We start from the raw sequence: 8,495 nt of genomic DNA, 5'->3' as shown, positions 1-8,495 counted from the left end.
ACGCGGCGGCATGGTGGCGCAGCAGCGGCGAGGCGAGAAAGAGCGGGGAGAGAGCGGTGGCGAGGCACAGAGCGGGGAGAGAGAGGTGGCAAGGCACAGAGCGGTGGGAGGGTGTTGGATTTTATAAAGCACGCAAGACGCCGCGCGCCAAAACTAGCGCGCGCCCGGCCGCTTTTTCCCGCGCGCACGTGATCCTTTCCCGACATCCCTACTATGTCTACTCTTATATTTATTTTATGTTTATGTTTATCTCTAATCTTATAAAAAATCAGAGTTGGTGATGATGGTGTGCCTGCCATCCTGCAACCCACACCCCTCGCCACATTTGCAAATAAGGCCTTCCCTCATTCATCCTTTTCTCCCACAAGATAAACTACTCATACAAGTGCATCTTGATGTTCCGTGCAATGCATGGGCATCTTGCTAGTTCTAAAAAACTTTCCATCATTTTCCACACTACTGGTTGCAGATGAAGAACCTACCCAAGCACAGCGCAATACAGGAGCGACACACAATTACAAGGTGATATTCTGTTGGACAATGCAAGCTATAACCAATTACTTTTACGGGAACAATAGCAACCAGGAAATTTGAAGGTTAGGTATGAACAAAATTGGAACTACACATGTGCTGCTAAGAGATTCAATACACACATTACCAATCGACGAGGAGTACGATGGTCGTGGCGGCTTCTGTGCATCATGGTCGACAACGGGAGTCAATTCATTGTCCACGACAGTGGTGCTTCCGCGCTTGGCATCGGCTTTCGAGAAGCAGATCCGAGACTGTGGAAGATGATGCCGGGGAAGAGGCTCCGTGTATGACGACGACGGTGGACCGGCTCCAGTGCAGCGTACGATGTCATTGATGAGTGCGCCGATGTAGAAGGGGAGGAGCACGAAGGCTGCGGTGCCGTGGAGAAGTCTATTTTGCGGCGGGGATAGAAAATGCGGAGTATTCATGTGTACTACACTGGGTGCCGGGGTGGGGTTGGCTGGGTAGGGTGAACCTGAACTTACCAAAACAGCCCCCTACCAACCATCATCCGTAGGTCTGTTCCGAAGGGTATGATGGTAACTTCGCACGGCTCGAATCAGGGTCGCGGGAGATTATCCCGCCGACCTCAAAATTTTGTAACACTGAACTCCCCGTTTGGCGCGTTGGGTGATTGTGCTAAGCAACTAGCGAGTAGTACTAGTAGTTAGTAGTACTAGTAACTACTAGTACTCCATCCGTTTTTATTAACTCAGCATATTAGGTTTGACCAAAGTCAAACTTCCTACAGTTTGACCAAGTTTATAGGAAAATATAAACATTTACCATAACAAATATGTATGATGTGAAAGTACATTCAATAATGAATCTAATGGTATTTATTTGTTATTGTATATGTTAATATTTTTTGTTATAAACTTTGTGAGAGTTCACAAAACTTGACTTTGACCAATGCTAATACACGGACTTAAATAAAAATGGAGGGAGTACACATTTGTTTTCTTAGTTTGTAGCAGAATTAATCATTTGCTGTAATCGTGAAATAAATATATTAGGCTACTGACTTCGAATGTATTGGTTTATACAATTCAATAGTTAGAATCATTGTTGAATTCCAAGATGTATGCGAGGTCTATAGTACTTCACAGTATGCTCAAACTCACATAATCTCAGTCAAATGTAAATCTAAATGCATTCATAGTTATTACTTTGTAGGATGCAACAAAACCAACCATAACTCTACATGTTCCATTATAAAAGCAACATTTTGAACACATCCCAATGTGTGAATGAAACGTGTAGAGAGAGATTGCGAAGATGGAGCAGATAGGGAGGGAAAAATTGTATCTATGTCGGCGAGAGAGTAGGACACAAACCTAACGAGAGAGAGAGAGAGAGAGAGAGAGAGGAATAAGTTAGGTGTGTGAGAAAGATGGATACATGTAATATACGTGAGATGCGTGTGCATCCAGATTTTGTACACCTGGAAGGAGAAGAGACAACGGGTTTGATGAGAGAGCTGGAAAAACACGGACGAGATGGGAAGGATCTCGTGGGTTGAGGGATTGATAATTTTGTGTGGGAGAGAGAGGGGGGAGGGGTCAGTCAGCCGTCGTCACATCATCCTGCTTCCAAATGGCCCCTCATTCTCTAGGGTAGTGTGGTCGTCGTCTTCGATCTCCTCGATGCCCTCTTTGAAGATTGAGGTGGTCTGCATGCTGGGGTGCAGAGAAGCACAAGCGAGAGTGGTCGCCATACAACCTTGGATGGGGATGAATTGTGTGCTCGGGGGAGGGGAGTGTGTGGGCAGTGTGTGTGTGTGCCAGATATTGAGAGAAATCAAACCTATGGAGAGAATGTGTGTGCATGTGATACAAAGGTACATGCTAAATAGGGTTTTCACGAAGAGATTGTGCGTGCGATATAGAGAGCGTTGTGCGGGCCTTGAGGTGGGCAAGGACAGGGTGAGGGTGTGAAAATGTGTGCGTTGATGCATGTGTTACATGCGATCGTGCGAGGGACGGACTAATCGAGAGAGATGGTTGTTGTGTTACGGATGCTCCTCTCTCTGTTGCACACACACAAGTACAAATAGAAGATCATTCTCTCATGTATACACAACGTATCGGCATCTCTCTATGTCTCACTCATGCATGATCATTTTCACATTCACACCTCTCTGTGTCTCTATCACACGCACACCATCTCCACATTGCCCTTCCGCCACAACAAACATATGGACACATACACGCATTCTCTCTCAGTCACACACACACAGGACCAATATTAAAACAACTAGCTAGGGCGCACCTAAAACGTCCAAATCCAAATAAGCATGAACTGAAGCTAAATTCAAATATATGGAAATATTGTAGTGTGAAGAACTTTTCCAGGAAAAAAAGTAGAGTAATATTCGGGGATTGTTTTCACACACACAAAAAGGTTCGATGGATGTCCTTCGAGCGCGACACGGTGACGCACCATTCGATCGACTGCGCGACTGTGGTGCACGCGCTTGCACAGGATTCCGTATTGATGATGTGCTAACTAATATGCTAGTATAAGCTCTGCCTCAGTCTAATGTTTACGTGTACTAGTACGGTGTTCTTTTAAGTTTGATCAACCCTATATAAAACTAAACTAATCTCCCATACGCGCACTCATCAATATGTCGCCGCCGCCGTTGCGCATGCCGGCGCCCACCTGCTCCGGCCAACCATTTCTTGCCCATCATCGCCATGTCCCCGCCATCCCTGTGCCATGAAGCTGAAGGCTCGCCCACTCACGCCGTCTGCAGTCCCTCCTCTCAATGTCATCATGCTGAAGAGCACGCGGGCAGCTGGTAGAGCCATGTCTATGCGCGCAGCATACGAAGAGGAGGACGAGCGCGTGCTCAAGCACACCAGTGAGGAGGAGCTAGCGTGTCATTGTCGTCCCTGCCCGCATGGAGGAGGCGCGCATGGTGGCTGTCGCGGCGGAAGCCGGTCGCGCCCGGGCTGAGCCCGCAAACCGGGTGCGGACATGGAGCCTACCTTCGAGACCTTGAGTGCCACGTGGATCCTGAAATCTGAAGGAACAATTTGGGTCAGTCGACTCTTATGAGTCATTGGATGCAACATGGATGGCCAGAAGGGCTTCTTCAACCTCCGAAATTGATGCACCCTTCATCTTCTCTCTCAGGCATCGAGCCGCCAGCCCACCACAAGCCTAACCGCCTACCGCCGCCCCGCCCTCCCCTGAACCGCTTGCCACCTCCATGCTCCCCCCACCCCCGCCATCCGTTTAACCCCGGGCATGATCCATTTTTTCCGGCGAACTACATTCCACACCCAACACTCATAATATAGATCAAGGGCACCCTGCCACCTGTTACCTCTTGAGCTTATGTTGGTTTTTCCCTTCAAGAGGAAAGGGTGATGCAGCAAAGGAGAGTAAGTATTTCCCCCAGTTTTTTAGAACCAAGGTATCAATCCAGTAGGAGACAACGCGCAAGCCACCGAATACCTGCACAAACAAACACCAACTTGCACCCAACGCGATAAAGGGGTTGTCAATCCCTTCACGGTTATTTGCAAAGTGAGATCTGATAGAGATAGATAAATAGTAAAGTAATATTTTTGGATTTTTGGTTTATGGAACGAAGAGTAAAAGATTGCAATGAAAGTAAATAGGAAACTAGGATTGCAGATCTGAAACTTGTATGATGGAAAAGAGACCCGGGGGCCATAGGTTTCACTAGAGGCTTCTCTCAAGATAGAAAATATTACGGTGGGTGAACGAATTACTGTTGAGCAATTGATAGAAAAGCGCATAATTATGACCATATCTAAGGCAATGATCATCAAACTTGACCCGGGGGACATGGGTTTCACTAAAGTAGCTTGTTTATTAGAAATTTGACCTACCAAATTCTCGAGATGCGCAAACTGAGATCTTAGACCATAAAATTCCTTACACATATCATCAAGATCTTTATTCATATATTCCATAAAACTTTTCTACTCTTTGATCTCAAATTGAAAAGACATGAAGCTTGTAACATTATTTTCAATTTCATCTAACCTTCTAAGGTGAGGGTCAACGTTTTTTGAAGGAATCATTGCGACAAAGCAAACACACAAGAAGCAAGAGGAGAAGACGAAAGGAAGAGGGGCGAAGAAAAGGCAAATCTTTTCAAAAAGAATTTTAGAAGTGGGGGATTGGAAAACAAGAGGCGAATGGGGAATAATGTAATTCGAGGTATGAGTTTATGATGGTTACTTGGTTTGTCTTGGCTTGGCGTATATCTCCCCGGCAACGACGCCAGAAATTCTTCCTGCTACCTCTTGAGCTTGCGTTGGTTTTTCCCTTGAAGATGAAAAGGTGATACAGCAAAGGAGAGTAAGTATTTCCCTCAGTTTTTGAGAACCAAGGTATCAATCTAGTAGGGGACAATGCTCAAGCCACCGAATACCTGCACAAACAAACACCAACTTGCACCCAACGCGATAAGGGGTTGTCAATCCCTTCACGGTTATTTGCAAAGTGAGATATGATAGAGATGGATAAACGGTAAAGTATTGTTTTTGGTATTTTTGGTATATGGAACGGAAAGTAAAAGATTGCAAAGTAAAGTAAATAGCAACGATGATGGAAATTGGTAAGTTTATGGGAAACTACTATGATGTAAAATAGACCCGGGGGCCATAGGTTTCACTAGAGGCTTCTCTCAAGATAGAAAATATTACGGTGGGTGAAAAATTTACTGCCGGGCAATTGATAGAAAAGCACATAATTATGACGATATCGAAGGCAATGATCATGAATATAGGCATCACGTCCGTGTCAAGTAGACCGAAACGATTCTGCATCTACTACTATTACTCCACACATCCACCGCCTCCTGCCTGCATCTAGAGTATTAAGTTCATAAGAACAGAGTAACGCATTAAGTAAGATGACATGATGTAGCAGGATAAACCCAAGAAATACGATGAAAACCCCATCTTGTAATCCTCGATGGCAGCAATACAATACGTGCCTTGCTGCCCCTACTGTCACTGGGAAAGGACACCGCAAGATTGAACCCAAAGCTAAGCACTTCTCCCATTGCAAGAAAAACCAATCTAGTTGGCCAAACCAAATCGATAGTTCGAAGAGACTTGCAAAGATATCAAATCATGCATAAAAGAATGCAGAGAAGATTCAAATAATATTCATAGATAAGCGAATCATAAATCCACAATTAATCGGATCTTGGCAAACACACCGCAAAATACTATTACATCGAATAGATCTCCAAGAACATCGAGGAGAACATGGTATTGAGAATCAAAGAGAGAGAAGAAGCCATCAAGCTACTAGTTATGGACCCGTAGGTCTGTGTTGAACTACTCACGCTTCATCGGAGAGGCTATGGTGTTGATGTAGAGGCCCTCCGTGATCGAATCCCCCTCCGGCAAGATGCCGGAAAAGGCTCCAAGATTGGATCTCACTGGTACAGAAGGTTGCAGCGGTGGAAAAGTGGTTTGGTGGCTCCCCTGGATGTTTTTTGGGGTATAAGAGTATATCTAGGAGGAAAATCTAGGTCAGGAGAGGCTCGTGGGGCCCACAAGGTTGGGGGCGCACCCCACCCCCCTGGGCGCACCCTCCACCCTTATGGCCGCATCGAGGCTCTTCTGACTTGCACTCCAAGTCTCCTGGGTGTCTTCTGGTCCAAGAAAAATCATGGCAAAAGTTTTATTCCGTTTGGCATTCCTTTTCTGCGAAACTCTAAAACAAGGAAAAAACAGAAACTGGCACTGGGCTCTAGGTTAATAGGTTAGTCCCCAAAAATCATATAAAATAGCATATTAATGCATATAAAACATCCAAAACAGATAATATGATAGCATGGAACAATAAAAAATAATAGATACATTGGAGACGTATCACCACCCTAATATATGATACTAGGGTAGCTTCTCTGTCGTATTCTTCCTTCGCTCCGTCGAACTTCTTTCCCAAATCGACTAACCCAAATTATACTACTAGCACTACAAGGATTCGGCTCTATTGCAACAAAATTGTTCGTCGCAATACATGTCGATTTGTGGTGATAAGTACCTATTGCCACGAAACAACATTCGTTGGTAGCCGTTGCAACTGGACGCATGGTAATAGGTTATTGCCACAAAAAAGCAATTGTGGCAATAAAGTGTGCTATTGCAACAGCCATGTCGGAAGTCACCACATGTTTTCCCGTGGCAACACTCATGTGATGCCACAATTTGCTTTGTGGAGATAGCTTTAATGCAACATGTAACGAATCATTGCGACTGCTTGCTCGTGGCGATAAACATTTGTGGCAACAACCTATGCCAATGACGCTCGTTTCGTGGTGCATACTGTTCCGTGGCAATAGTCAATTATGGCAATAAACTATGGCAACAATCCTTGTTTTCATGACATTAGGCATTTTTCCATGAACTTCTACACTTGTGGCATTAAGTTATGGCAACAAATGTTCCAGTCGTCGTCGTAACAAGAAATTGCAACATACTAGTTTTGGCGGTGATAAATAGGTATCACAACAGGTGAAATGTTTGTAGCGAGAAACTATTGCGACAATTTAAATTTTCATGGTACTAACATGTGGCAACCAAAAGTGGGTTGTGGCAATAGCCTATTGCAACCTAAAAAAAATACAGGCATTCAATTACAATATTGAAAACCATACGTATAATATGTAGATTCATAAGCTTCATAATTCTGATAACAAATATCCATCAAATGAAACTCAAATGTAATTTAGCCATCCTAATTAAGTTCCAAGACTAAATTGTCCATGATCTAAAATCCAGTCGAGCTAGTTCTTTGGATCCTGCAATCAAGAAATAAAAAAAGTACTAGTTAATGAGTCGAACATAACATACGCCATACAATTATTCTGGCCCCATTGTTAAAAAGAACTGTCGCCAGACTAACTGGAGTAATACTGTGTCAGTAAGCATGTAACTGAGGGATCGGAACAGTTTTACAAGTGTAGATGTCTAAAACATAAGCACAAGTACATGTACTAAAATCATCCACTATTGATTTAAGTTGTGGCTCACTCTATAGTTTCAGTTAAATTCATGTCCCTAGCTAGCACATATTCATTTTTTTAAGTTGTGACTCGATGCAGCAACAATGCATGGTGAAAGAGAAGCAACAGCTAGCTAATTATGAAGGCAAATGACATGCTCACTTGAAAGTGGACCATGAGTTTCAGTTTCTTTGTTTTCAACATCTTAGACGTGCTTTGTCCTAAAAACGGAAAGAACAATTATAGATGCGGGATCAATATTGACACTATAATAGATGAAACAAGAATAACACGATCCAACGCATGAATAATCCCAGCTGATGTAGTAGCATGTCGAATGCACATCGTTGAATAACTATAGAATAACCAAAAGTTAGTGTACTCACGTAAACATCCTGGGACTCTGTGTTAGACCATGTTCCATTCTTTGTGTGGGTGAGTTCCCACAGAACAATACAATCTGGCTCTTCTCCAGTTTCCAAGTTTCTCTGCAAGTAATATAGCAATGAGATGCTTGAAACATGAAACCATAGTTAGCAGCGAGGCATCGTATTTAGTTAGACTCATACCTTCTCAAAACTTAGTTGCGAGTAAGTTTGATCCAATTTTGTGTTTGTTCTTCTGTTTCTTACGACTATCGGTGTTCTTTTGGCTGCATTCCTATCAATTCATCAAAACCAAATATAACCAGACAGAAAAGCAATTTCGTCTTAACACATAGTAGACAAAGAGTGATCTTAGAGATAACCAGAAATTTTGAATCAGTGCCAAAGTACTCAATCATCCATTCTCACTCTTCTGGTTGTAAATCTAACAGCAGATAGCCAATCTAGTTGCATCTGTTTTGTATGCCTTGTAAGTGAAGCTTAGAGTTGATTGCCAGCCTCTATGTCGCTCTTCTCCAATTTTAAGAACTTTTTCTTCTGTTTCTGGTGTATCTACCAAGTCCCATCCA

At 43.5% G+C, this 8,495-nt stretch overlaps 1 long non-coding RNA gene across 1 annotated transcript; it reads right to left on the bottom strand.

Moving 5' to 3' along the window:
* Window positions 1-7,315: 7,315 nt before the first annotated feature.
* LOC123170287 (uncharacterized) lies at window positions 7,316-8,178 on the bottom strand. Its single transcript, XR_006485127.1, has 3 exons — window positions 8,110-8,178; window positions 7,927-8,028; window positions 7,316-7,336 (listed from the first exon to the last, which is right to left on the bottom strand). It is a non-coding gene; the product is annotated as an uncharacterized lncRNA (long non-coding RNA).
* Between the last annotated feature and the right edge of the window lie 317 nt (window positions 8,179-8,495).

The sequence above is a fragment of the Triticum aestivum genome, chromosome 1D (assembly GCF_018294505.1).
Source record: "Triticum aestivum cultivar Chinese Spring chromosome 1D, IWGSC CS RefSeq v2.1, whole genome shotgun sequence".
NCBI classification, from domain to species: Eukaryota; Viridiplantae; Streptophyta; class Magnoliopsida; order Poales; family Poaceae; genus Triticum; species Triticum aestivum.
This window is presented reverse-complemented; position numbering and strand designations above follow the sequence as displayed.